Source organism: Rattus norvegicus, chromosome 3 (genome assembly GCF_036323735.1).
Source record: "Rattus norvegicus strain BN/NHsdMcwi chromosome 3, GRCr8, whole genome shotgun sequence".
Classification (NCBI taxonomy): domain Eukaryota; kingdom Metazoa; phylum Chordata; class Mammalia; order Rodentia; family Muridae; genus Rattus; species Rattus norvegicus.
Genome location: NC_086021.1, coordinates 160,378,949 through 160,406,015, shown reverse-complemented (window position 1 = coordinate 160,406,015; position 27,067 = coordinate 160,378,949). Strand labels below are relative to the sequence as shown.

The following is a 27,067-nucleotide window of genomic DNA, read 5'->3' as shown; positions in this document are numbered from 1 at the left end:
TGATTGACACCTAGAACCTGACAGCAGGGGATTAAGTCATGTGGTCTTTGTTCTATCTCAGCATGAACTGCAGGGCTCTAACATTCAGCCTGCTAGTCAGAAGTAGCAGAAGAAAAAGGGCACTTTGAAAATGATTATAGTGTTTATTGGTAAGTTGTAAAACGTTTCCTATGAAAGTTATCCAAGGCTTAAAGTGGAAAGATCCTTAGGGAGGAAGGGGAAAAATTCTTCTCTCTTTGTCCTCAGTACTTATACATCTTTCAGTATTTATGATCACATGTTAAAAAGTTCATCACAAGTTCACAGAAAAAATCAAATCATAAATGGAGATAGAAGTTTACAAAAGAGAATGTTTACATGCATACCCATTAGGAGTAAGTATCTGGCTAAACATCTCTCACCACAGGTGAGAACAGCTCCACAGGTTCGTTGTAAGTTCAAAACAACAATTAAGTTTTTAGTGAAGTTTTGTATAGATAAACCCCATCAATATGTTTTCTTCTGTCCTAGAACCTATAATAAATCAATAGTTCCTCTTTTATGACATTTGGTTAATTGTTGTACCTCTGGCAATGTGTTCTAAGTAGGAGAAAGTCTGGTTACATGTGGGAGACTGTCAGAGTTCTCATTGTAGTTTTGACTATCAGAAAAGGATCAGTAGCAGTCCCAGTATAAAAGAGCTTAATACTCACTGATATAAATTTTGGATTTCTTTTTTTTTTATTAACTTGAGTATTTCTTATAAATTTTGGATTTCTTATAGGATCATCATTACGACTGAAGAAGTCATGTATTTGTCTATATAGCATCACTATAAGACAGTAAATCTTCGTAGATCTGCAGAGAGCTGCTCTAAAGGGGTGGGATAATACCCAGTGATGTTATACATGTTTAATCATAACTGGAAAAGTATATTAACAGCAGGAATCTTTCCTAAAATGAATTGTCTTATGGCCTTGCTTGAAGAGTGAATCTGTCACCAGTTATATTGTAACCCTAAGCAAACCATCTCAGGAAGATCATCAGCTAGTTATCAGCCTGTCCTATAGTGGCTCCTGACACGGATATTGGTGAAATCACTTACATGGTTGCTGGTGAAGTTTGGACTGAAAGCTGGAGAAATTTGGCCTCGAATGCTGGTGAAAATTTGTGCTCAGACACTGGTGAACCTACTTGGCCTTAGACAGTGATCCCTTTTCATACTTAACTGCTTGTGGCGTGAATGTTCTGTTCTGACCATGCTTTCCATGAAGTTTAAATGCATCAGTAGATAACTTGGGGGACCTTTTCTTTAACTGCAGACATTTATAGTTATAGCTATTTCTCTTAGACCCTCTTTTAATTCACTTTTATCTTGCATCACAAGTTGGTGTTGATACTGAAGATTCCTAACAAGTATGAAGAGATGGCAAGGGAGTCTGGTCCTAAGGTCCAACCCTTTAGGTGAAGACAATTTAAGGGCTCATTAAAGAGTCTTAAAGTTCCTTGGCCAAGAAGCACTCATCATAGTAAAACTGACTAGCCATCTCCTCATGCAGACTATGGTAGCAGTTAAAATTCTATCAAAAGGGAGAAAGAACACCCTCATCAAATCAGAAATTGAAATTATAAAACCTTTGCATCACCCTCATATTCCTAAACTTTTGTACACTATAGACAAAAATCATTTATATGATTGCGGAACATGAGGTGGAATGAGAGTTGTTGCACAGAATTGGGGAGATTGGAAACCTACCTGAGCAAGAATTCCTTAGGCTACTTAAAAAAATGCTATGTAGCTACATTATTGTCACCAAAATATATGGCCCTCAGAGAATTAAAGCACAGAAATACTTTAGTGGAAGGCAAAAGAAATATAAAACTTAGTGATTTCAGATCAGACAAAAAGACTACCACTGGCCAAACTAGCAAAAAAACAAAAACAAACAAACAAAAAAAAACTGTGGGAAACTCCCTTCCTGTGCCCAGAACTCTTCGAAGGTAAAGGGTATGATGGCCACTCCATTGATCACTAGACTCTGGGGGTTTTGCTTTGCCATATGTGAACAGGATGCCTCCCTTTCCAGGGACATAACAATAAAACACTATAGCAGACAACCTTGGCACGAAAGTACTTCTGTAAAAATCAAGCTGTCACCTCAAAATTGTGACATGATTGCTAACTTGTAAACTCTGCACAAAGGCCAACACTGCATGACATTGTGAGTTTGGAATGGCTAACACATGACAATGAAGGTTCTTGCAGTTCCTTTAAAGAGAACACTGACTGCCACCCAAACCCCACTATAATGGACATAGTGTGTATCATGGTATAGAAACAATGAGAGATAAAGTAAAGTTTATAGGAGAAAAAGGTTGACCATGTGATGGCTATAGATTTGATGCTGAGGCAAGAGTCAACACAGGGAAACGCAATAAAAAAAAAATCTAGGTCCAGGTAGTAGGACCAAACATTGAAACACACAAGGCCAACCATGATACAACAAACAGCTATCATGAAGGGCTCTACTGTTCCTACCCATCCACCTTAAGTTTTCCTAGTTTACTTGAAATTCCCAAGAAGGAAAGAAATAGTACAATGAGGTATCCTATGCTACCAACTCTGAACTACTTGAACAAGAAGACTATTCTCATTCACAGAATGTGCTCCCAGTTTATCCACAAGTCTCACTTCATTAGTAGCACATGGTGGGGCAGTTACATCTCAAATGAAAGCTCTATCAGAATGTCTTCAGAGGATTCATCATTGGAAATCTACTCTAGCCAGTCATCCATGGATGTGTTGAGAGCTGGCTCTACCAATTGAAAGAGTCAGTGTCTTCATGAGGTGTTTATGTCATCATGCCTCTGTGGAGGAAGCTCAGTATAAGGAGACCAGCATACCCAGTGAAAAGATCACTGGTCTCTTCCACAAACCTCACCTCAGGATGACCTCATGCGTCATCCTGACATGAGTATGACTGGTTCAAAGGACAATACGACCTCATAGCTTACATCATCTCCATTCTCCAGCAAGGAGGCCTAAGGTGATGTTTCCCCCTGTAAAAGAGTGTCAAACCTGTCTTCCATATATATATATATATATATATATATATATACATATATATATATATATATATATATATATATATATATATATACACACACACACACACACACCCCAGGGACATCTTTGTGGTTGGTCACAGACTGTACCCCAGGATCCCTTTAAAAGGTGGATCTCAAAGACCTGAGAAATGGCTTTCCTATAAAAGGCTTGTGTCAGTAACTAAGGTCCAAACCACTTTGAAGAAGCGGCTTTACCTGAACATTAATAAATCTTAAAGACCTTAGGCCAAGGAGAATTCAGGGAATTAACATGTCATGTTTTCCTGCAGATTATGGTACCAGTTAAAATTCTATCACAAGGCAGAACACCATCATTAAATAAGAAATTTAATAAAATTCTATAACATCCTTATGTTATTAATCTTTTGCATATTACTAACAAAAACATTTATATTTTTCTGGAAAATGATATGGGAGTAGAGTTGGTAGGTAGAATTGTAGAGTTTGGCTACTTAACAGAAGAAGAATCCCATAGGCTATTTAAGTAAATGGTAAGCATCCTCTGATATTATCAACAGAAATGTATTGTCCATAGGGGTCTAAAGTCCAGAAATATTTTAGAGGACGCTGAAGAAATAATCCTTAGTCTTTTTACAGATTAAGCAAAAATATTATTTGTGGTCAGAAGTTGCCAACATTCAGTGGGAGCCTTCTGTATCGTGCTGCAGAACTCCTTGAAGGTACAGGGTATGATGGCCATGCTATTGATATGTGGAGCTTAGGGTTGTGCTCCATTTTATGTGAACAGGATGCCTTCTTTTCCAGGGAAGTAAGTATAAAGACATTGGCGGACAGTACTTATGTAAAATTCAAGCTGTCCCCAGAAATGTGAAATGATTGTCACTTTGTGAAATTGTACACCCTGAACAGAGGCCATGATATTGTGAAATTTGAATGGCTAAAGCATGACAATTAAGGTTGAAGCAGTTCCTTTAGAAAGAATACAGACGGGGGTTGGGGATTTAGCTCAGTGGTAGAGCGCTTGCCTAGCAAGCACAAGGCCCTGGGTTCGGTCCCCAGCTCTGAAAAAAGAAAAAAAAAGAAAAGAAAAAAAAAGAAAGAATACAGACAGTCACCCAAACCACACTGTAATGGTCATCATGGGTCTCATGAGATACAAGCAAGGAGAGATAAATGGAAGTTTACAGGGGAAATATAATCAAGCCATGGCAACTTATTTAATGCTGAGGCAACAGTCATCCTGGGAAGACAACTCAATAAAAAGCCTAAGCCCAGGCAGCGGGATCAATCCTTGAAACATACAGGGACAAGCATGAAACTCTAAAAGGCTATAAGGACGGGATCTAATGTGTCTTCCCTTCCCACCTTCAGCTGGCCCAATCGAACTGAAAGTCTGGAGAAGGAAGAAATAGTACAATGAGGTAGAGTACACCACCCACCCTGAACTGCTTGAAAAAGAAGAGAACTCCCATTGGGAAAAGCTGCCCTCAGCTTGTCCAGAAGGCTGACATCATGAGCAGCACATTGGAGGTCAGGGGAGACAGAGAGCAGTGACACTTCTTAGGAAAGCTCTACTGGAGAGGCTTCAGAGCTTCATCACTGTGATTCTACCCGGGCAATCATCCATGCATGTGTCCAGAGCTGGCTCTAAGAATGCGAAAAGCAAGGTGTCCTCCCTGAGTGTTTCACTCCACCATTCCTCTGTGGGGAAGCCCAGTGTAAGGGCAACAACATATCCAGTTAAAAGTTCAACAACATAGACTCACAGGCTAGATCACCTCTATTTTCAAAAAAGGAGTGAGGCTTCCCCAGAAAAGAAAGAGTCAAGCCTGTCTTCCTCATATATGCCCCAGTGACACCTTTCTGACTAGTGACACAATGTAATCGGGTCCCCCTTTAAACTATGGGTCTAGAAGCCCCTGAAGAATAGGGTTATAAAAGGCCTGTGTCAGGTCTTAAAGTCCAATCACTTTCATGGAGAGGCTCTATCTAAACATTAAAAAATATTAAAGATTCTTGGCCAAGGAGCATTTAGGGAAGTCAAATTGGCTAGCCATGTCCTCATGCAGACTATAGTGGCAGTTACAATTCTACAAAAGGGAGAAAGAACACCTTCATAAACTCGACACCACATTCATATCATTAATCTTTTGCACATTATCAGCAAAAAACCTTTATATGGCTTTGGAACACAAAGTGGAAGGAGAGTAGTTGGGCAGAATTTTGGAGTTTGGCTACGTACCTGACAAAGAACCCCATAGGCTATTTAAGCAAGTGTATGTGCCCTCCAGTATTTTCACTATAAACATTTGCCCACAGGGATATAAAGCCCAGAAATATGGTAGTGGAAGGCAAATGAAATATAAACCTTATCGATTACAAATTGTGCAAGAAGGTTATCACGGGCTAGAAGCTTGCAGCTTTTGCTGGGACGCTTCTGACCTGGCCCAGACCTCTCTGAAGGTAAAGGGTATAATGTCCTCATGCAGACTATGGTGGTTGATGTGTGGAGGCCAGGGATGTGCTCTGCTTTATGTCTAGAGGATGCTGGCCTTTCCAGAAAGATAACTGTGGCGACCTAAAGCAGAGTGCCTTGGCAGGACTTCAACAGAACTTTGTGATGTGACTGCTAACTTGTTAAGTGTGAACTCTGGACAAACGTCAACACTTCATTGCATTTTTACGTTTTCAAAGACTAAAGCATGAAAAAGGAGGTTCTCCCAGTATTTTTAGAGAGAAAAAAGACAGCAACCCACACCCGACTGTAATGGTCATCATGGGATATAAGCAACAACATACAAAGTAGTGCTTACAGGAGAAAAATATTGGCCTTGTCATGGCAACATATTTGATGCCAAGGTAACAATAACCCGGGGAAGACAACTCAATAAAAATACCTAAGGCCCAGGCAGGGTGTTAATAGCTTGAAACATCCAGGGCTAACCATGAACCAACAAGTGGCTAAGGCAGGGATCTAGGTCGCCTGCCCTTTCCACCTTCATTTGGCCAAATCAACCTGAAAATACTTAGAAGGGAAAAAGAGTAGAATGAGGTACATTATGCCAGCCTCCCCGATGGCTTGGAAAAGAAGAGAGTTCCCATTCACAGGATCTGCCCCCAGCTTGTCTAGAGGGCTCATGTCACGAGCAGCCCCAAAGGGAAGACGGGGGCAGTAAGCCTCAATGAAAGCTGTACCAGAGAGTCTTCAGAGGATTCATCACTGGAAATCTACCCCAGCCAGCCATCCTGGATGTGTCCAAAGCTGGCACAACCAATCCAAAGAGCCAGTGTCCTTACAGGGTGTTTTACCTCATCATGCCTCTGTGGAGTAATCCCATGTCACTCCACCAACACCCCTTGAAAAGAATAACATGTCGTCCACAGTCCTCACCTCAGTAGGACCTCACAGCATAGCTCAGTGTCATGAAGACCACTGCTTCAAAGGACAACATGACCTCACAGGATAGAACACCTTCATTCTACAGGAAGTAGGCCCATGGTGAGGGTCCTCCTGTGCAAGAAAGACACTCAAGCCCGTCCTCCCTAAACACGCTCCAGTGACACCTTTTTGGCCACTATCCTCCTGTACCCAGAGTCCCCTTTAAAAGAAAGAGTCTGAAGCCCATGAAAACTGGGGTTAAAAGGGCCTGCCTCAGGTCCTAATGCTCAACCCCTTTGATGAAGAGGCTTTATCTGAACATTATAAAATACTAAAGACCCTTGGACAAGGAGCATTTATGGAAGTAAAACTGAGAAGCCATTTCCTCACCTAGACTTTGGTATAAGACAGAAAGAACTTTGACCAAATCAGTAATTGCAATTAGAAAAACTGTATACCATCCTCACATTATTAATCATTTGCACACTACATAAAAACGTTTATCTGATCCTGGAACAGGAAGTGTGGGCAGTTGTTGGGCAGAATTGTGGAAACTGGCAACCTACTTGATGAGGAATCCCACAGGCTATTTAAACAAATGGTATGTTCCCTCTAATAGTGTTATCAGAAGTGTATTGCCCTCAGGGAGAGAAAGCCAGGAAATATTACAGTGAAAGGCAAAGGAAATATACAACTTAGTGGTTCAGATTAGACAAAAAAGACTATCATGGTCCATGAGCTAACAACTCTCAAACAGACTCCCCGATTTTGTCCCAAAGAACACTTTGAAGGTAAAAGTTATCATGGCCATGCAATCAATGTCTGGAGCTCTCGAGTTCTGCTTTACTTTATGTCCACAGGATGCTTCCCTTTCCAGAAAAGTAATCACGGAGAACTAAAGCAGAAGACATTGTGAGGAAAGTACACTGTAAAATTCAAACTGTCACCAGAACTTGGTGACATGACTGCTAACAAGTTAACTATAAACACTGGACAAAGGCCAACAGTACATGATATTGTGAGCTGTGAGTGGCTCAATCACGACTATTACATTTGCCTCATTTCCTCTAAGGAGAATACGGACAGCCTGCCAGACCACACTGTAATGGTCAACACGGGTGTCATGGCATATGAGCAATGGGAGATGACAGAAGTTTTACTGGAGAAAAAGTTCGACCATGTGATGGCGCCAAAGCTGATGCTGGGGCAACAATAACCCTGGGAAGAAAACTCAATAAAAACCTAAACCCAAGCGGTGGGATTGAGTCTTGAACCATATAGGGCCAACCAGAAATAGCAAATGGCTATAAGGAGGGGATCTAGTGTGCCTGCCTTCCCACCTGCCTTTGGTCAACCCAACTGGAATTCCTTAAAATGGAAAAAGAGCTGAATGAGGTACAGTATGCCACCCACCCTGAAATGCTTGAGCAAGTAGAGAACTCCCCTTCCCAGAATCTGTCCCTGCCTTGTCCACAAGGCTCTCTTCATGAGCAGCATCTGAGGGGAGACAGAGAGCAGTGATACCTCAGATGAAGGCTGTACCAGAGAACCTTCAGGAGATTTCATCCTTGGAAATCTATTCCAGCCAGTCATCCGTGGATGTGTCCAAACTGGCTATAATAATTCAAAGAGTAAAATGTACAACCTCTTAATTGCCTCTGACCAGGAAGCCCAGTGTAAGTGCACCAACTTATCCAGTGGAAAAATCAACTCACTCTTCCACAAACTTCACCTCAGGGATCTTCCCACACTGCTTCCTGACATGACTCACTCTGGTTCAAGGAACAACATGACTCTTAGTACAGATCACCTGCATTCTGCAGCAAGGAAGCCATGGGTCAGGATCCCACTGTACAAGAAACGGCATGGAGCCTGTCCTCCCACATATGCCCAAGAGACACCTTCACAATTGCTATAAGACTTTAGGAAGGACACCCTTAAAAGTGGGCATAGAAGACCCTGAATAATGGGGTCATAATAGGCCTGTGTCAGACCTAAGGTCCAAAAACTTTGATGAAGAGGCTTTATATGAACAGTATAAAGTCTTAAATACCCTTGGTCAAGGAGCATCTGGGAAGGAAAATTGAATAACCACCTCCTCATGCAGACTATGGAAGCAGTTAACAGCCTAACAAAAAGAAGAACACACTCATCAAATCAGAATCTGAAATGATAAAATTCCTATTCTACCCTCATATTATTAAAGTTTTGCAAATTATCGTGAAAAACATTTATATGCATCTGGAACACAAAGTGGAAGGAGAGTTACTGGGCATAATTTTGGAGTCTGGCTATCTACCTGAGCAAGAATCCCATAGGCTATTTAAGCAAATGGCATCTGCCCTACAGTATTGTCACTGTAAACATAGTGCCCACAGGGATTTAAAGCAATAAAGGAATGGTTACAGGAGAAAAAGTATGGCCATGTCACGGCAACCTACTTGATGCTGAGGCAACAGTCACCCTGGGAAGACAACTCAATAAAAAAGCCAGCAGTGGGATCAAAACTTGAAACATTCGATTCCACCCATGAAACAAAAAAAGGCTATGAGGAGGGTATCTAGCCTGCCAAGCCTTCCCTCCTCCATGATCTCCAATCAGCCTGAAAACACTGAGAATGGAGATGAGAGTAGAATGAGGTACAATATGCCACACACCCTAACATGCTTAAACAAGAAGAGACATCCAATTTACAGAAACTGCCATCAGTTTGTCCACTAGGTTCAATGCATGATCAGCACACGTGGGTTAGGGGAGAGAGGCAGAGAGCAGAGAGCCTCAGGTGAGAGCTGAGAGTCTTCAGAGGATTCATCACCGGAAACTCCCTCCAGCCATCCATCCATGGATGTGTCCAAAGCTGGCTCTAACAATTCAAACAGCAAAGTGTCCTCACAGGATCCTTTATCTCCTCATGCCTCTTGGAGTAAGACCAGTGAGGGCACCAAGTACCCAGTGAAAAGTAAACACACATTTCCACAAACATCACCTCATCAGGAACCCATGGGACAGTTCCACAATGTGATTACCACTGGCTCAAAGGACAACATGACCTCACAGGATAGATTTCCTCCATTTCCAGCAAAGAGTCCCAGGCTGAGGATCCCACTATACAAGGAACAGAGTCAAGCCTTTCTTTCCCAAATACACCTAGGGGACAGCTTTGTGGCAGATATCAGACTGCACCCAGGGCCCCCTCTAAAAGGTAGCTATGGAATACCCTGAAGAATTGGGTTATAAAAGACCAGTAAACCTTATGTTGCTGCTTGCCAATCTGAGAGGATGAATAGACAGCAACAAAATCCAGGCTGTGAGTTAAAAGGCAGGTGGTGGTATCCAAGGTGAGAGGCAACTGGAACAGGCTATAATGTACTTTTACATCTATCTTTTTAGAAAGATATCTGTTACTTTAAGGAAAAGGATTTATTGATGTTATCTGCATAAAGATTAACTTGCAGAATTCAGTTCTTTCTTTACACCATGTCTGTCCTGGGGAGTGGATTAAGGTTCCTAGGTAAGCAGCAAATTAACTCTCATAACTATTTCCTGGATTAAATGAAAGATATTATGAAAGTCCACATTTTAGGGCTTGGTGATAATATATTATCTCACCAGAAATCCAACCCCACAGTAATTTTTTCCTGAGTAACTAGGCTTCATGTGGGGAGCAGAGAAATGTCTAGTGAGGCTGGGCAAGGATGCTGGAGAAGGGTGGGTGAAGGGATCCATGGAGAACTCAAGAGGAATCAGCCTGAGAGCGTGTGCCATCACAGGGCCTGCAAGATTCTACTACGTGGCCCCTTTCTATTTGAAGTGTACTTGGAAGCATTTTACTTTCTGGAAAATGAAACCAGAGAGTAGATAGCAGCTTGCTGAGAATGAGGACAGGTGTAGGAGAGAATCAGGTAGGAATTTCCTAGGGTTATGTGCCAGAGGGCAGCCATGACTACATCATAGGCTTTAACTAAGGGCGAACTATTTCTGTATCTGCACATGAGCAGTGGATCTATGGGTGCATACCCTTCTCAGATCCTTTGGGACCTGAGGACTGAACAAAGATTCTGGGAGGAAGTTCTTAGCTCATGGTTGTTCTTACACTTCCATTTAAGTCCTTCGTGATGCCTTGTGGTACCAAAATTGCACTTCCTAAGTGCGATACTTCATGGAACTTAGAAATCCTGTAAACCCGGTACCATGGCAGGTAGGTCATCATCAGGAACACAGGCCTCAGAGGACCTTCCATTCATGGTGAGATTGTCTGCTGTCTGTCTCCAGATGTACATGAGAGTCATTAGTAGAGAAAGTGGCCAGTGGAAGCATATGTGGATCCCATAGTGCCGGATCTCTTTGTGTTTGTGTCCAAGATGGCTATTGCTGACCAGATTGGACGCAGAAACAGAGCAATGGTGAGGCAGGAAGTGTCCATCTAGTGCTCATAAGGGAAGGTAGAGGGCACAGGAACAGGTGAGTTCCTTGCTCATGATGCAGCTCTCAAGACCATGCTAACTTGCTAGACAGCTTGCTCCTTACCCACCTAGATCCAGAAACCTTCACATCTCACCCCATTTGTGAGTCATTATTGGTGAGCCTCCCTGGTGCTCTGCAATCTGAGTCATCAGAATGCACTCTTCTGTACTGTATATCTGGACAGACAGCGAAACACAAACACCTATACAAACCCCCCTCCAGATGTACCTATAGACAGTTGATGCTGGTGAAATTTGCTTCAAATGGAGGGAATCTCCATGCTAAACAAAGTCATTTCATAATTCATGTGCCTGTAGATGTCCCTCCAAGTCAGTTTTCCCTCATGTCCATGCTCATTTGAAACACTTTCCACCTCCTCTTCTACTTCGTAGGAGACGTTTGCCATGCCACGCTGCACACTTTGTCTCGGGGTGTCTGACTGCATGAAAGGTGAGGCACACGCTGTGCGTTGAGTAGAGTCAAGGTGAAGTCTGCAGTGTTTGACAGCTGAAGTCAGAGCGGGAGCTGGTTCCAAGCTTGATCCTGGATAAGAACCTGTTGATGGAAAAGCAATTGAGACCCTCTGGTCTGACACTGAGGGCTTTCCTTTGGGTGGCTTATGGTCTCCCGCCACCCTCATCTGCCCAAGAAAAGTCAGGGACTTAAGGTGTCAGATTCATACTCCTCTTTAGCCCCACTCTCTTGCATTTCTTATTTTCAACAGTATTTCACACAAAGACCTATGCTGCTTTTTTTCTGATATCCTGTAAGGATGTTGCTGCTATGAAGTTTTATGTCCCCAGGCAGCAGGCTCGCTCAGAAAGTCTGGTGCCTTTGCTGACTGTAAGACCCTGTGCTGAGGCCACCAAAGAACTCCTGGGACCACACTCAACAAGGCACAAAGCCTGAGGCCAGCCTCATCTGCATGGAACATAGGGAAGGAGGTGTCCCTCAATCCAAGACTCCGGTTAGCATGGGGACACACAGAGACACAGATGATGATCCCTTGTTCAAACATGGGGAAGGCATGGTTGGTCTACACTTGTTGATCTCACCCAAACCCCCCGTTTTCAGGTCTCCCTGATGGAAGAGTCTTCTGCTGATTGGCAGATAAGTAGTGCCAGATCTAGAAGAGCACAGAAGAATTCCATCAGCCAGATGGACTGGGAACAACAAGAGAAGAAAACCATGTTCTGATCCCAGGTCACCCATCTCTTTATCCTATTTGTTGTGGGAGAAGACTATGTGAGGAAAATTAGAGACCTTCCTCATTGTGTACACTTTTCCATTCTCTTGTCAGGAATCAAGTCATCAGAGTGAGGTGCTTCTCAAGCCCCCACCATCCACCACCTCCACTGTTGGGTGTATGGGGCAAGAAGAGTGGTTTTACTGACCCCTCAGTTTCATAAGGATGGACACCACTTCCCCTGTAAGAAGTCTCAATAAAGATGGCTACCTGCATGTGCCAGGCATACAAGTCAAATAGAACATCGAGGCATTGTGTAGGACACCTGGGGGACTCTTTATAGCAGTGACATTAACCAATACTTACAGCAGTGAAATATGGAGATATCCTGTCAAAATTTTGAGATATTGAAAGCTGAATGATTTCTTATCTTAGGCAGTCTATGTTTGAGAGAAGATCAGCCACTGAGTCCTCAGAGAGCTGAGTTTAATTTCATAGGCAGAAGTGTTACCAAGAGTGTGACACACAGGAACCTGGACAAAAAATTAGGACATAACTCTGAACACGTAGCCTATTGCCTTATTATACTGAACTTTGTGTGTTTAAAACATTTGTTGTGGTATAATAATTTATATCTTATATATCTACAGATACTGAACTTAGCATGTATTTCTTGTGAATGAACAATTATCCCAGTGGTGAGAGCACAGTAATTCTCCAGGATGCACTGTGGACTTCATCCATTACGGCTCTGCCCACGTCCTCCTACATACTGCCTGGTCTGCATCCTAGAGACATCTTTCCATCCCACTATTGTTTACCACCAGTAGAGACTTGTTTTAGGCTTCAATTAGGCACCCTTTCCCTCTCCTTTGAACATTATTTTTCTTAGCATAAGGTCCTTCAAGTTTACCCAGTGTGACCACAAAGCTCCATATCCCTCTCCCCTTTATATTTCTGAGACAATGTCTTGCTGTATAGCCGAGACTGACTTACAACTGCTGACCCTCCTGCTCAGAATCCTGGGTGCTGTGGTGAGAGGTTTGCACCTTCTTCCTCAAGAAACAGGTGGAAATAGGGTTGACACTTTTTTTTTTACAGGATTAGGTTTTGAGTCCTTTTGAAATACTGTCAATACTCTCTGAAGTCGCCTTATCCCAGTGTCTTCAAAAACCTACTTGTCATTGGGTGTGGAGAGTTTCACCAGGGCCTTGACAACTGTTCCCAAAGCACTGACTTATGTAGCCTCAACTTGTATTTCTGCCCTGCCATTCATATTCTGTTGAGGGGTCAGAGTTTTCTTCAGGGCACAAAGGATGCTCCGTGTGTCGTGTGAACAGGTAATGGAGAGGCTTCCAAGATGGCAGGAGTCCTGGCCTCTTGCAACCAAATCACTGTGGGAAGAAACAAAGAAACCAGTTAATGTGCCTACTTGTGGGGGTGCAGCCAGCTGGGGCCATCTGGCAGGTCCATTTTTGGTGTTGTGAGGGATCTTATGCTGTGCTGTATCAGTTCTTCACTCTCTGGACTCTGGTTGTCTCCATAGCTTGGCTCTCATATGTGTCTGACACATGGCCCAGTGCAGAAGTCTCTGACATTCTGAGATCCTTTTCTTGGTACATACTCAATTTTGGGATGCCTGGATCACAGGAAAACATGGTTTCACCTTTTGAGGAATCTCCACACTGTGTTTTATGATTGTTATATCAATTTTTGCTCTGCCAGCAGTATGCAAGGGTTGTCAATTTACACTCAGGTTATCTTTTGTCTTTTAATAATGTCCACACTAGTTCATATGTTGACATTTATGACAACTCAATTATCAATGGTTGGCCATATTTCCTGGACACATCAGTTCAGTTCACAAAGTTCTAACCTTGGTGAGTTTCTCCTACTTTCCCAATAGCAATTTCAGAATGTCAGGTCTTACGTTAAGGTCTTCTATCCTTTTGGAGTTGATTTTTATGCAGGCAGAGATGAAGATCTAGTTTCACTCTTCTACATTAAATGCCAAGTTTTTTTTATCACCATTTGAGGAGTATATAGAAAGTTAGTCAGGGCTAAACAGTGAGACTCTATCTATATATAAATATATGAATAGAAAATGTGAAAGACAGACAACTAGATTTACTTAAAATAGTTTTTTTGTTTTTTATTTTGGTTTTTTTTGTTTTGTTTTTGTTTTTGTTTTTTTTTTGTTTTTTTTTTGGCACTGAGAGCTGAAGCCAGTCGCCATGAGCACATACACACTTGACAGCAGAGGTAAGACCAACTTTTCTGCTCCAAGTGACCTTTCTGGTGGCCTCAGAACACACAAAGGCAGAAGTCCTCTGGGACAGGACACTTCCCGTTTCTGGCTGTGCTGAGATCTGAACTGAATGGATCCCACAGCTTCCTGCACCCAGATCCCATGAGGAGAGAGGTGAACTCACAGAAGTGAGGACAATCCTGAGACCTCAGGGGAGAGTGCCACCTCTGCCCACTTCTCCTCACATTCCTGGCCCAAGAAGAAACTACATAGTGCCTCTGGATACATGAATATAGGAGCAGTCAGAAGCCGGAACCTGCTGGTTTCTGCCCAAGCCCATAACTGAACTGAACCAGTTCCACAGCTCCATGTACCCAAATCCCCATGGGGGAGAGAACTGGACTCTCAGAAGTGCAGACAAACCTGAGAACTCAGAGGAGGCAACTACTTTCTGTCCACATTCCTGACCCAAGAGGAAACTGCCTAGTGCCATCTCTGCCCTCTGAGCACAGGAACCGAGGAGCAGTCAGGGGCAGGACACTTAGGGTTTCTGCCTGTGCTGAGAGCTGAAAGCCAGTCACCAGGAGCACCTACACATGTGAAAGCAGAGGTAAGACCAACTCTTCTGTGCCAAACCACCTGCCTGAAGGCTTCAGGTCACACAAACCCAGGAGCAGCTCTCTGTTCCCAGATCTGGCTAAAAGAAAACAGGTCTACAGAAGTGCTGACACAGAGGCTTATAAGAGAGTCAATCCACTGTCAGAGACAGCAAGACCAGCTAACACCAGAGACAACCAGATGGTGACAGGTAAGCACAGGAACCGAAGCAACAGAAACCAAGACTACTTGGCATCATCAGAGCCCAATTCGCCCACCAAAGCAAATACTGGATATTTCAACACACTGGAAAACCAAGATTAGGATTGAAAATCACATCTCATGATGATGATGATGATGATGATGATGATGATGATGATGATGTTAGAGGACTTTAAGAAGGACATAAATAACTCCCTTAAAAAATGCTGGACAACACAGGTAAACAAGTAACACCCTTAAAGAGGAAACACAAAAATCCCTTAAAGAGTTACAGGAAACACAGTCAAAAGGTGAACAAATTGAACAAAACCATCCAGGATCTAAAAATAAAAATGGAAACAATAAAAAAAATCACAAAGGGAGACAACACTGGAAATAGAAAACCTAGGAAAGAGATCAGGAGTCATGGACGCAAGCATTACCAAGAAATAACAAGAGATAAAAGAGAGAGTCTCAGGGGCAGAAGATACAATAGAAAACATTGACACGACTGTCAAAGATAATGTTAAACACAAATAGATCCTAACCCAAAAACATCCAAGAAGTCCAGGACACAATGAGAAGATCAAACGTAAGGATAATGGGTATAGAAGAGAGCAAAGATTCACAACTTAAAGGGCCAGTAAATATCTTAAACATAATTATAGAAGAAATCTTCCCTAACCTAAAGAAAGAGATGCCCATAAACATACAAGAAGCCTACAGAACTCCAAATAGATTGGACCAGAAGAGAAATTCCATAATAGGTAAAACACCAAATGCACAAAACAAAGAAAGAATATTAAAAGCAGTAGGGCAAAAGGTCAAGTGACATATAAAGGCAGACCTATAAGAATTACACTAGACAGGGGGTTGGGGATTTAGCTCAGTGGTAGAGCGCTTGCCTAGGAAGTGCAAAGCCCTGGGTTTGGTTCCCAGTTCCAAAAAAAAAAAAAAAAAGAATTACACTAGACTTCTCACCAGAGACTATGAAAGCCAGAAGGTCCTGGACAGATGTCATACAGACCCTAAGAGAACACAAACGCCAGCCCAGGTTACTGTATCCAGCAAAACTCTCAATTAACATAGAGAAACCAAGATATTCCATGACAAAACCAAATTTAGGCAATATCTTTCTACAAATCCAGCCCTATAAAGGATAATAGATGGAAAACTCCAACACGAGGAGAGAAACTACACCATACAGAAAGCAAGAATATACTTTCCTTGTAATGAAACCAAAAGAAAGACAATCATAATTCCACCTCTAACAATGAAAATAACAGGAAACAACAATCACAATTCCTTAATATCTCTTAACAACATTGGATGCAGTTCCACAATAAAAAGACAAACTAACATACTGGATATGTAAAGAGGACCCAATATTTTGCTGCATACAGGAAACACACCTCAGTGACAAAGAAAGCTTTTACCCCAGAGTAAAATGCTGGAAACAATTTTCCAAGCAAATGGTCCCAAGAAACAATCTGGAGCAGTCATTCTAGCATCTAATAAAATCGACTTTCAACCAAATGTTATCAAAAAAGATATGGAAGGACACTTCATATTCATCAAAGGAAAAATCCACCAAGATGAACTCTCAATTCTGAATATCTATGCTCCAAATGCATGGACACCTACTTTCATAAAAACCTTATTAAAGCTCCAAGCACATATTGCACATCACACATAAATAGTGAGAAACTTCAAAACCCCACTCTCATCAATGGATAGATCATGGAAACAGAAACTAAACAAAGACACAGAGAAACTAACAGAAGTTATGAACCAAATGGATTTAATAGCTATCTATAGAATATTCCATCCTAAAACAAAAGAATATGACTTCTCAGCACCTCATGGCACCTTCTTCAAAATTGACCACAAAATCAGTCACAAAACAGACCTCAAAAGATACAAAAAGATTGAAATAAGCCCATGCATTCTAGAAGATCATCATGGATTAAGACCAGTCTTCAAGAACAACAAAAAATGACAAAAAGCCCACATACATATGGAAGTTGAACAATGCTCTACTCAATGATAACCTGGTCAAGGAAGAAATGAAGAAAGAAATTAAAGACTTTTTAGAATTTAATGAAAATGAAGGCACGACATACAAACTTATGAGACACAATGAAAGCTGTGCTAAGAGGAAAACTCAGAGCTCTGAGTGCCTCACAAAAGAAACAGGAGAGAGCATATGTCATCAGCTTGACAGCACACCTAAAAGCTCTAGAACAAAAAGAAGCAAATACACCCAAGAGGAGTAGAAGGCAGGAAATAATCAAACTCAGAGCTGAAATCAACCAAGTAAAAACAAAAAGTACTATACAAAGAATCAACAAAACCAGGAGCTGTTTCTTTGAGAAAATCAACAAGATAGATAAACCCTTAGCCAGAGTAACCAGAGGGCACAGAGAAAATATCCAAATTAACAAAATCGGAAATGAAAAGGGAGACATAATGACAGAATCTGAGGAAATTAAAAAATTATCAGATCATATTTCAAAAGCCTATATTCAACAAAACTGGAAAATCTGGAGGAAATGGACAATTTTCTAGACAGACCAGGTGCCAAAGTTAAATCAGGATCAGGTAAACCATCTATACAACCCCATGACCCCTAAAGAAATAGAAGCAGTCATTAAGTCTCCCATCAAAAAAGTGCCCTAATACCAATACTGTCCAAGCTAGTTCACAAAATAGAAACAGAAGGAACACTACACAATTCCTTCTATGAAGCCACAATTGTGCTTATACATAAACCACACAAAGACCCAACAAAGAAAGAGAACTTCAGACCAATTTCCCTTATGAATAAGATGCAAAAATACTCAATAAAATTCTTGCAAACTGAATCCAAGAACACATCAAAAGGATTATCCATTGTGATCAAGTAGGCTTCATCCAGTGATGCAGGGATCAATCACTATGTAGAAATCCATCAATGTAATACACTATATAAATAAACTCAAAGATAAGAACCACAGGATCATCTCATTATATGCTGACGAAGCATTTGTCAAAATTCAACAATGCTTCATGTTAAAAGCCTTGGAAAGATCAGGAATTCAAGGCCCATACCTAAATATAGTAAAAACAATATACAGCAAACCAGTAGCCAACATCATACTAATGGAGAGAAAACTTGAAGCAATCTCACTAAAATCAGGGACTAGACAAGGCTGCTCCCTAGCTCCCTACTTTTTCAATATAGTACTCAAAGTTCTAGTCAGAGCAATCAGACAACGAAAGGAGGTCAACAGGATACATATTCGAAAGAAGTCAAAATATCACTATTTGCAGATGGTATGATAGTATACTAAAGTGACCCCAAAAGTTCCGCTAGAGAACTGCTAATTCTGACAAAAAAGTTCAGCAAGGTGGATGATATGAAATCAACTGAAACAATCAGTAGCCTTCCTCTACTCAAAGGATAAATGGGCTGAGAAAGAAATTAGGGAAATGACACCCCTTACAATAGTCTCAAATAATAGAAAAACCTCAGGATGACTCTAACCAAGCAAGTGAAAGATCTGTATGACCAGAACTTCAAGTCTCTGAAGAAAGAAATTGATGATCTCGGAAGATGGAAAGATTGCCCATGCTCGTGGATTAGCAGGATTAGTATAGTAAAGATGGCCATCTTGCCAAAAGCATTCTACAGATTCATTGCAATCCCCATCAAAATTCCAACTCAATCCTACATAGAGTTAGAAAGAGCAATTTGCAGATTCATTTGGAATAACAAAAAACCCAGGATAGTGAAAACTATCCTCAACAATAAAAAGACTTCTGGGGGAGTCACCATCCCTGACTTCTAGCAGTATTATGGAGCAATAGTCATAAAAACTGTATAGTGTTGGTACAGAGACAGACAAATAGATCAGTGGAACAGAATTGAAGACCCAGAAATGAACCCACATACCTATGGGCACTTCATCTTTGACAAAGGAGCCAAAACCATCCAGTGGATAAAATATAGCATTTTCAACAAATGGTGCTGGTTCAACTGGAGGTCAATGTGTAGAAGAATGCAAATTGATCCATTCTTATTGCCCTGTACAAAGCTCAAGTCCAAGTGGATCAAGGACCTCCACCTAAAACCAGATACACACAAACTAATAGAAGAAAAAGTTGGGAAGAGCCTTGAACACATGGGCACTGGGGAAATTTTCCTGAACAAAACACAAATGGCTTATGTTCTAAAATCAAGAATCAACAAATGGGACCTCACAAAATTGCAAAGCTTCTGCAAGGCAAAGGACACTGTTGTTAGGACAAAACAACAAGCAACAGATGGAGAAAAGTTCTTTACAATCCTACGTCTGAGAGAGGACTAATATACAATATATACAAAGAACTCAAGAAGTTAGACCGCAGGGAAACAAATAACCCTATTAAAAAATGGGGTTCAGAGCTAAACAAAGAATTCACAGCTGAGGAATGCCGAATGGCTGAGAAACACCTAAAGAAATGCTCAACATCCTTAGTCTTCAGGGAAATGCAAATCAAAACAACCCTGAGATTCCACCTCACACCAGGCAGGATGGCTAAGATCAAAAACTCAGGTGACAGCAGATGCTGGCGAGGATGTTGAGGAACATCCCTCCATTGTTGGTGGGATTGCAGACTGGTACAACCATTCTGGAAATCAGTCTGGAGGTTCCTCAGAAAATTGGACATAGTACTACCTGAGGATGCAGCTATACAACTCCTGGGCATATACTCAAATGATGTTCCAACAAATAACAAGGACACATGCTCCACTATGTTCATAGCATCCTAATTTGTAATAGCCAGAAGCTTGAGAGAACCCAGATGCCCTTCAACAGAAGAATGGATACAGAAAATGTGGTACATCTACACAATGGAGGACTACTAAGCTATCAAAAACAATGACTTCATGAAATTAAATAGGCAAATGGATGGAACTAGAAAATATCATCCAGAGTGAGGTAACCCAATCACAAATACACACACACACACACACACACACACACACACACACACACACACACACGGTATGCACTCACTGATAAGTGGATATTAGCCCAAAAGCTTGAATTACCCAAGTTACAATCCACAGACCACATGAAGCTCAAGAAGAAGGATTACCAAAGTGTGGATGCTTTACCCCTTCTTAAAAGGGGAACCAAAATATTCAAAGAAGGGGATATGGAGACAAAGTTTGGAGCAGAGAATGAAGAAATGGCCATTTAGAGCCTGCTCTACCTGGGATCCAGCCCATATACATACAGCCACCAAACCCAGACAATAATAATAATGCTGATGCCAAGTACTGCATGTTGACAGGATCCTGATGTAGCTGTGTCCTGAGAGTCTCAGCCAGAGCATGACAAATACAGAGGTGAATGCCAGCAACAAGCCATTGAATTGGGAATGGGATCCCCATTGGAACAGTTAGAGAAAGGATCGGAGGACCTGAAGGGGTTTGCAAACCCATAAGAACAATACCAACAAAACAACGCTCCCAGTGACTAAACCACTATCAAAGACTACACATGGACAGACCCATGTCTCCAGCTGCATGTGTAGCAGAGGATGGCCTTGTTGAGCACAAATGGGAGAAGAAGCCCTTGGTCCTGCCAAGGCTGGATGCCCCAGTGTAGAGGAATGTCAGGGTGGGGAGGCAGGAAAGGGTGGGTGGTTGGGGAGGGGGAACACCCTCGTAGAAGAAAGGGTAGGGGATGGATGGGGGATTATGAATAGGAAACCGGGAAAGGGAATAACATTTGAAATGTAAATAAAAAATATCCAATAATAAAAAGACCATAACCTTGAGTCAGCCAGGTCTCTGAAGTTTACAAGTTTCCTTCAAGTGCCAAGATTCTGGTAAGGGGTCCATAGCAGCAATGCCAGTGATATCAAGGAACACCAAATTAGGTGAGGAAAACAGCAGCTCCCTTAGAGCTAAGGCTCTGGCCACCTCTCTGGGCTGGGGTTCCCACTCAGGACAGGCTCAGAGAAGCTGTTACTAGAGATTCCTCCTCCCCTCCCACCTCTCATTAGATGGTGAGAAGCAATTGTGCCCCTGCCAAATCTCTCAAATTATGAGGAATGATATATCAGAGAGCCAAGTTAGCTGACCCTGAATGACTCTAGGACAGATCAGGGCCATGGATGAGCCCAGACACATGTCTTCAGGCAGGCAGCATGAGAGAAGAAAGCCTTAATATGTTGTAGAGCAACAAGTAATAAAGGATGAGATGAACCAGGAACTGCATTAGATAACAGGAGTGTTACCCATGCTCAGCAATCAGGTGAGCCAGCCCTGGTCCATGGGGGCTGGTTGATTCATAATAAGGGATCAGGGAGACTTTAACCTGTCTGAGTCATAGGGAGTTGACAACTCTGTCCTGCTCTCAGCTTCACCAGGCCACTCAAAGTCATCTGTCAGATTTAGAGAAAGTCACTGATGAGTGTGTGTGTGTGTGTGTGTGTGTGTGTGTGTGTGTGTGTGTGTGTGTGTGAGAAAGAGAGAGACAGAGACAGAGAGATAGAGACAGACACACAGAGAGAAACAGAGACAGACAGAGACAGAGAGACAGACAGAGAGATATGGAGAGAGAAAGAGAGAGACAGAGACACACAGTGAGAAACAGAGACAGAGAGACAGAGACAGACAGAGATATGGAGAAAGAGAAGGAGACAGACACACATATAGATATAGTTAGGTAGACATTTCTATTGTGTATTGTATCTATCATTGTATCTACCCATGCAACAGTAAGATCACACAGTAGCAATTTTCAGTATCAAGGATATTGGAAGCCCCATCATGCTTCAGCTAAACATTGAGGAAATCCCACAGCATCAAGGATTGGCAGACAGGTTTCACTCAGAGAATAATGCACTGTCCTCTCAATAAATGTGTGTGCCACTTATCAGCTCACCTAGGTCCTGCCACCTGGAAAGCTTCATTCACAGGGACAGAACCCTTGTCCAGCCTCTCAGTTTCCTAACTGTTTTTTCCTTTTGTACAGGATAGCATAGATAAGGAGAATCCTGCTTTGCATGCTTCAGTCTGTTTGAGTCATGGTGGCATGAGATTCACAGTAGGAACAGGTATGGCTTGAAAGTAGATATCTGATAGTGTGATTTGAGTTGCTATGACGGTAATGTGGGAAAGTAAATCCAGGCTAGGACTGAGCAGTGATTTTCTTAGGCATCTGGATTCTTTAGAGAAATGCTGTTTGTCAGGCCAAACAGCAAATAGAAGAAGTCGGGTGATAAGTGTGACTAGGTATTCTGTCCATGGTTTAGTCTCTGTGTCCACACAACTTGCCTGGTATCTGGGATGCTTTGTAAGGAAGCTATTCAAAGCCTCTGAGAGTTGCCTGGATAGCAGGATTGTTGATGGATAAAACCCTTTTGGACAGTGTTCATCTGCCTGGCACTTCTCAGCCAAGTTTCAAACACCTGCCTCCTGCTCCCTTTGGACCTTAACCTAATCTTACACTCATTCCTAGGAACCTCCTTCCTAGGAATCTGTGCCTACCTCAGAGTCTTGTACCTGTCTTCTAGTGTTTAGAAATGGAGAAATAATTTTGGATATAGAATGGATAGGTAGTTGACTACAATGTGATGGACACCCTCCTGACAAGTCCTGGTAATACCAATCACTTACCAGGCACCCATCTTGGCTCCTATCCTACCCTTACTGGCACCCAAAAAAATTGCTCAGCGTGCTTGAAAGTCTAAGGTAGTTGCAATTCTGAAGAGAGTCCTTCTTCCTGTTAACAAAACAGGAAGGAAGAAGTAATTTCACATGGCTACAGCACAGCCAGGCTGGGTGGAGCTCATCCCTGGTAATGAGAAAGAATGGTTTCATGACCCAAGAGAATAAATGTTGTTAAATAAATAAATAAATGTTATGTCCTTGACATAAATGCATATCTGTCTTAAGAGCCTAGGAATGGGAGGTTATTCACATTGGGTATATGTGAGTAAAGAAAATCAAAACTTGCAAGGTAATGAATTATAGGAGTAATTGGAAGAATGATTGACATACCATTAAAGGCTTTATTTGTGGTTGGAGCAAGGGTCCTTTTTTTAAGATCTAGGACTACTGAGATTTCACCTCACACCAGTGAGAATGGCTAAGATCAAAAACTCAGGTGACAGCAGATGCTGGCGAGGATGTGGAGAAAGAGGAACACTCCTCCATTGTTGGTGGGATTGCAGACTGGTAAAACCATTCTGGAAATCAGTCTGGAGGTTCCTCAGAAAATTGGACATTGAACTGCCTGAGGATCCAGCTATACCTCTCTTGGGCATATACCCAAAAGATGCCTCAACATATAAAAGAGACACGTGCTCCACTATGTTCATCGCAGCCTTATTTATAATAGCCAGAAAATGGAAAGAACCGAGATGCCCTTCAACAGAGGAATGGATACAGAAAATGTGGTACATCTACACAATGGAATATTACTCAGCTATCAAAAAGAACGAGTTTATGAAATTCGTAGGCAAATGGTTGGAACTGGAAAATATCATCCTGAGTGAGCTAACCCAATCACAGAAAGACATACATGGTATGCACTCATTGATAAGTGGCTATTAGCCCAAATGCTTGAATTACCCTAGTTCCCTAGAACAAACGAAACTCAAGACGGATGATCAAAATGTGAATGCTTCACTCCTTCTTTAAATGAGGAAAAAGAATACCCTTGGCAGGGAAGGGAGAGGCAAAAATTAAAACAGAGACTGAAGGAACACCCAATCAGAGCCTGCCCCACATGTGGCCCATACATATACAGCCACCCAATTAGACAAGATGGATGAAGCAAAGAAGTGCAGACAGACAGGAGCCGGATGTAGATCGCTCCTGAGAGACACAGCCAGAATACAGCAAATACAGAGGCGAATGCCAGCAGCAAACCACTGAACTGAGAATAGGTCCCCCGTTGAAGGAATCAGAGAAAGAACTGGAAGAGCTTGAAGGGGCTCGAGACCCCATATGTACAACAATGTCAAGCAACCAGAGCTTCCAGGGACTAAGCCACTACCTAAAGACTATATATGGACTGACCCTGGACTCTGACCCCATAGGTAGCAATGAATATCCTAGTAAGAGCACCAGTGGAAGGGGAAGCCCTGGGTCCTGCTAAGACTGAACCCCCAGTGAACTAGACTATGGGGGGAGGGCGGCAATGGGGGGAGGGTTGGGAGGGGAACACCCATAAGGAAGGGGAGGGGGGAGGGGGATTTTGCCCGGAAACCGGGAAAGGGAATAACACTTGAAATGTATATAAGAAATACTCAAGTTAATAAAAAAAATATCAAATAAAAGAAAAAAAAAGATCTAGGACTAATTGGTATCCACTATCAAGCTGGTGTGCCATACCTTCTGAACTTGGTTATATGCATAAGGAATTCCTGTGGTCTCTCTTGTGAGCACTTGTAGACAAGTGAGGTCCATGACAGAATGCTTTCCTGTCTTTATCTAGAAAACCTATGTTGCACTTACGATTCTCAGATGCCAGGAGGACTCAGAGTATGACTGTTTATGTAGAGGGCAGGAGTCTCATAGAAGTGCTATGTCATTTTAAAACATTGGCTAGTAATCAATACACAGACAATATGAGGAATGAGTAGGTTAAGGCCTGTTAGAAAAATGGTGTACTATGATTAGGATAGCCACCATCAAATAACAAATCACTCAACAGATTAATTGCAGGAGGCAGCTTTTGACCTCGCTGAGAAATGTGAAAAAGACTGTAAGTTGTAGTGAAAGGTAATATAGGACCAGAGATTTTGTTGGGCTCCACGTGTGGTCATACTATGAGTTATCAGAATTACGGGGATGAGACCAGAGCACGTGCTGCATACTGCTGGCTGCTGCTTCTACAAAGCTCCAAGACAGCTTTTGTAATACATTTCCATCATGGACAGGGCTGCTCTGGGGATAGTGTGGGGGGGCATAATTGGTAGGGGCTGTGCAGAATTTCTCAATGGATAATTTAGCTCCCCATTCACCAACCTCACGGGAGAAAGAGAGACGAGTGAAACATCTGGCTACTGATGGCAGTCTTTTCCTGGGTATTGTGCTCATAAGGTATGGGAAGGGGAAGGATGATGGCTGAGGTGGCAGCCCACTTGCTGCTTTGGCTGATGGTTTAGTGTTATCTGAGTGAAAACTAGTCACTTTCTTTTGGGGAAGCCTGGCAAGCAACGATTACCACCTACACTGGGAACCTGATAGCTTCCAGCAGAGACATGATATTGGGCAGGGTCTCTTGATAGGGTGTTTGGTATCAACCTTTCCAAATGTCAGCATTGGTATGAACCCCATGGGAGTCGCCTGAGACAGGACTGACCCTCAGCTAGACCCAAGACCAGATGTTCTTGTTGTAACACAAGTTTACCTTGGGTTAAAGATTTTTGTTCGTAAAACCAGGAAGACAATTTAAACTCTAAAATGGACACCTCTCAGCCCCACCAGTAAGAGGGACCCCCCTTGCTCAGCAAGGAGTCTTTTGGACCTTGCCTGTGTTTCCACACTCCCTGATGATGATTGTACATTCAGACTGTATGCCTGTTAAGGGTTGGTTAACACAGGGACAGACGTCACTATAATAACAGGTCCACTCAGATTTATTTACCTTATGATTGGGATTGCTTTCTGTATTACCCTTAAGGAAAGTGGCTTGGCAAAGAGAATTTAAAGAATTCTACCATTTTCCTTATGATATTCCCCAACATATGATTAGGTTCCATCAGCATTCAAAAATGGTGGCATGGTTCACAGTCTGGTTGGATAAACACATGCCACAGGACAATTTTCTTACTGCCTTATCCCAGCTGCCAGTTAGAGCTAAACCCCATAGCACAAGCCCCTTATCTTTTGCCCCATTCCCCTGGCAACTATGATCTTTCTTGATGCTAATAAAGCTAGATATGTGGGTCTTATTCATAGACTGTGCAAAAGGACACTCTCCCTAATCCTGACTCGGGGCAACTATGTGAATTATTGTTGCCTTGACCCAGACAGCCACCACTGTGGGGACTGTCAATGTGGTAGTCTCTAAGTCAGCTGAGGTGCTACAGGCACAGTACTAATCCACATCTTTATCAAGCCACACATATTTAACAACAACACATAACCTTACGGGCAGAAGAGACATGTATCTATTGGCCCGAGTCTACCGGCAAATTTTCTGGCCTTCTGACACTTGGAACCATAGCGGGGATAAACTTGAAGCTCAAGGTGAAGGCCTGAATGTTCTGTTACGCTTGGAGGAAGGAGCAGGGAGGCCCCTGGAACAGAATAGATGTATACTTTGGTCATACTGTGCACTCAACTGTTGGTGTGTCTGCACATAGGCATAGGCATCTTCAAATAATGCACAAATAATACGACTGGCTCATGGAAACAAAAAAATGGCCTGTACTGTTTATCATATACCTCAGTGAACTTCTTCTTCTTTTTTTTTTTTATTAACTTGAGTATTTCTTATATACATTTCGAGTGTTATTCCCTTTCCTGGTTTCCAGGCAAACATCCCCCTCCCTCCTCCCCTTCCTTATGGGTGTTCCCCTCCCAACCCTCCCCCCATTGCCGCCCTCCCCCCCACAGTCTAGTTCACTGGGGATTCAGTCTTAGCAGGACCCAGGGCTTCCCCTTCCACTGGTGCTCTTACTAGGATATTCATTGCTACCTATGAGGTCAGAGTCCAGGGTCAGTCCATGTATAGTCTTTAGGTAGTGGCTTAGTCCCTGGAAGCTCTGGTTGCTTGGCATTGTTGTACATATGGGGTCTCGAGCCCCTTCAAGCTCTTCCAGTTCTTTCTCTGATTCCTTCAACGGGGGTCCTATTCTCAGTTCAGTGGTTTGCTGCTGGCATTCGCCTCTGTATTTGCTGTATTCTGGCTGTGTCTCTCAGGAGCGA

At 42.3% G+C, this 27,067-nt stretch overlaps 1 long non-coding RNA gene across 3 annotated transcripts; it reads right to left on the bottom strand.

Annotated features, from left to right (window-relative positions):
• Window positions 1–123: 123 nt before the first annotated feature.
• LOC120101749 (uncharacterized) lies at window positions 124–26,621 on the bottom strand. Of its 3 annotated transcripts, XR_005502648.2 has the most exons (4): window positions 26,284–26,621; window positions 13,277–13,492; window positions 12,465–12,631; window positions 124–11,467 (listed from the first exon to the last, which is right to left on the bottom strand). It is a non-coding gene; the product is annotated as an uncharacterized LOC120101749 (long non-coding RNA). The 3 variants fall into 3 exon arrangements; XR_005502647.2 differs by lacking the exon at window positions 26,284–26,621 and having other exon boundaries at window positions 13,277–19,470; XR_005502649.2 differs by lacking the exons at window positions 13,277–13,492; window positions 26,284–26,621 and adding an exon at window positions 13,095–13,270.
• Between the last annotated feature and the right edge of the window lie 446 nt (window positions 26,622–27,067).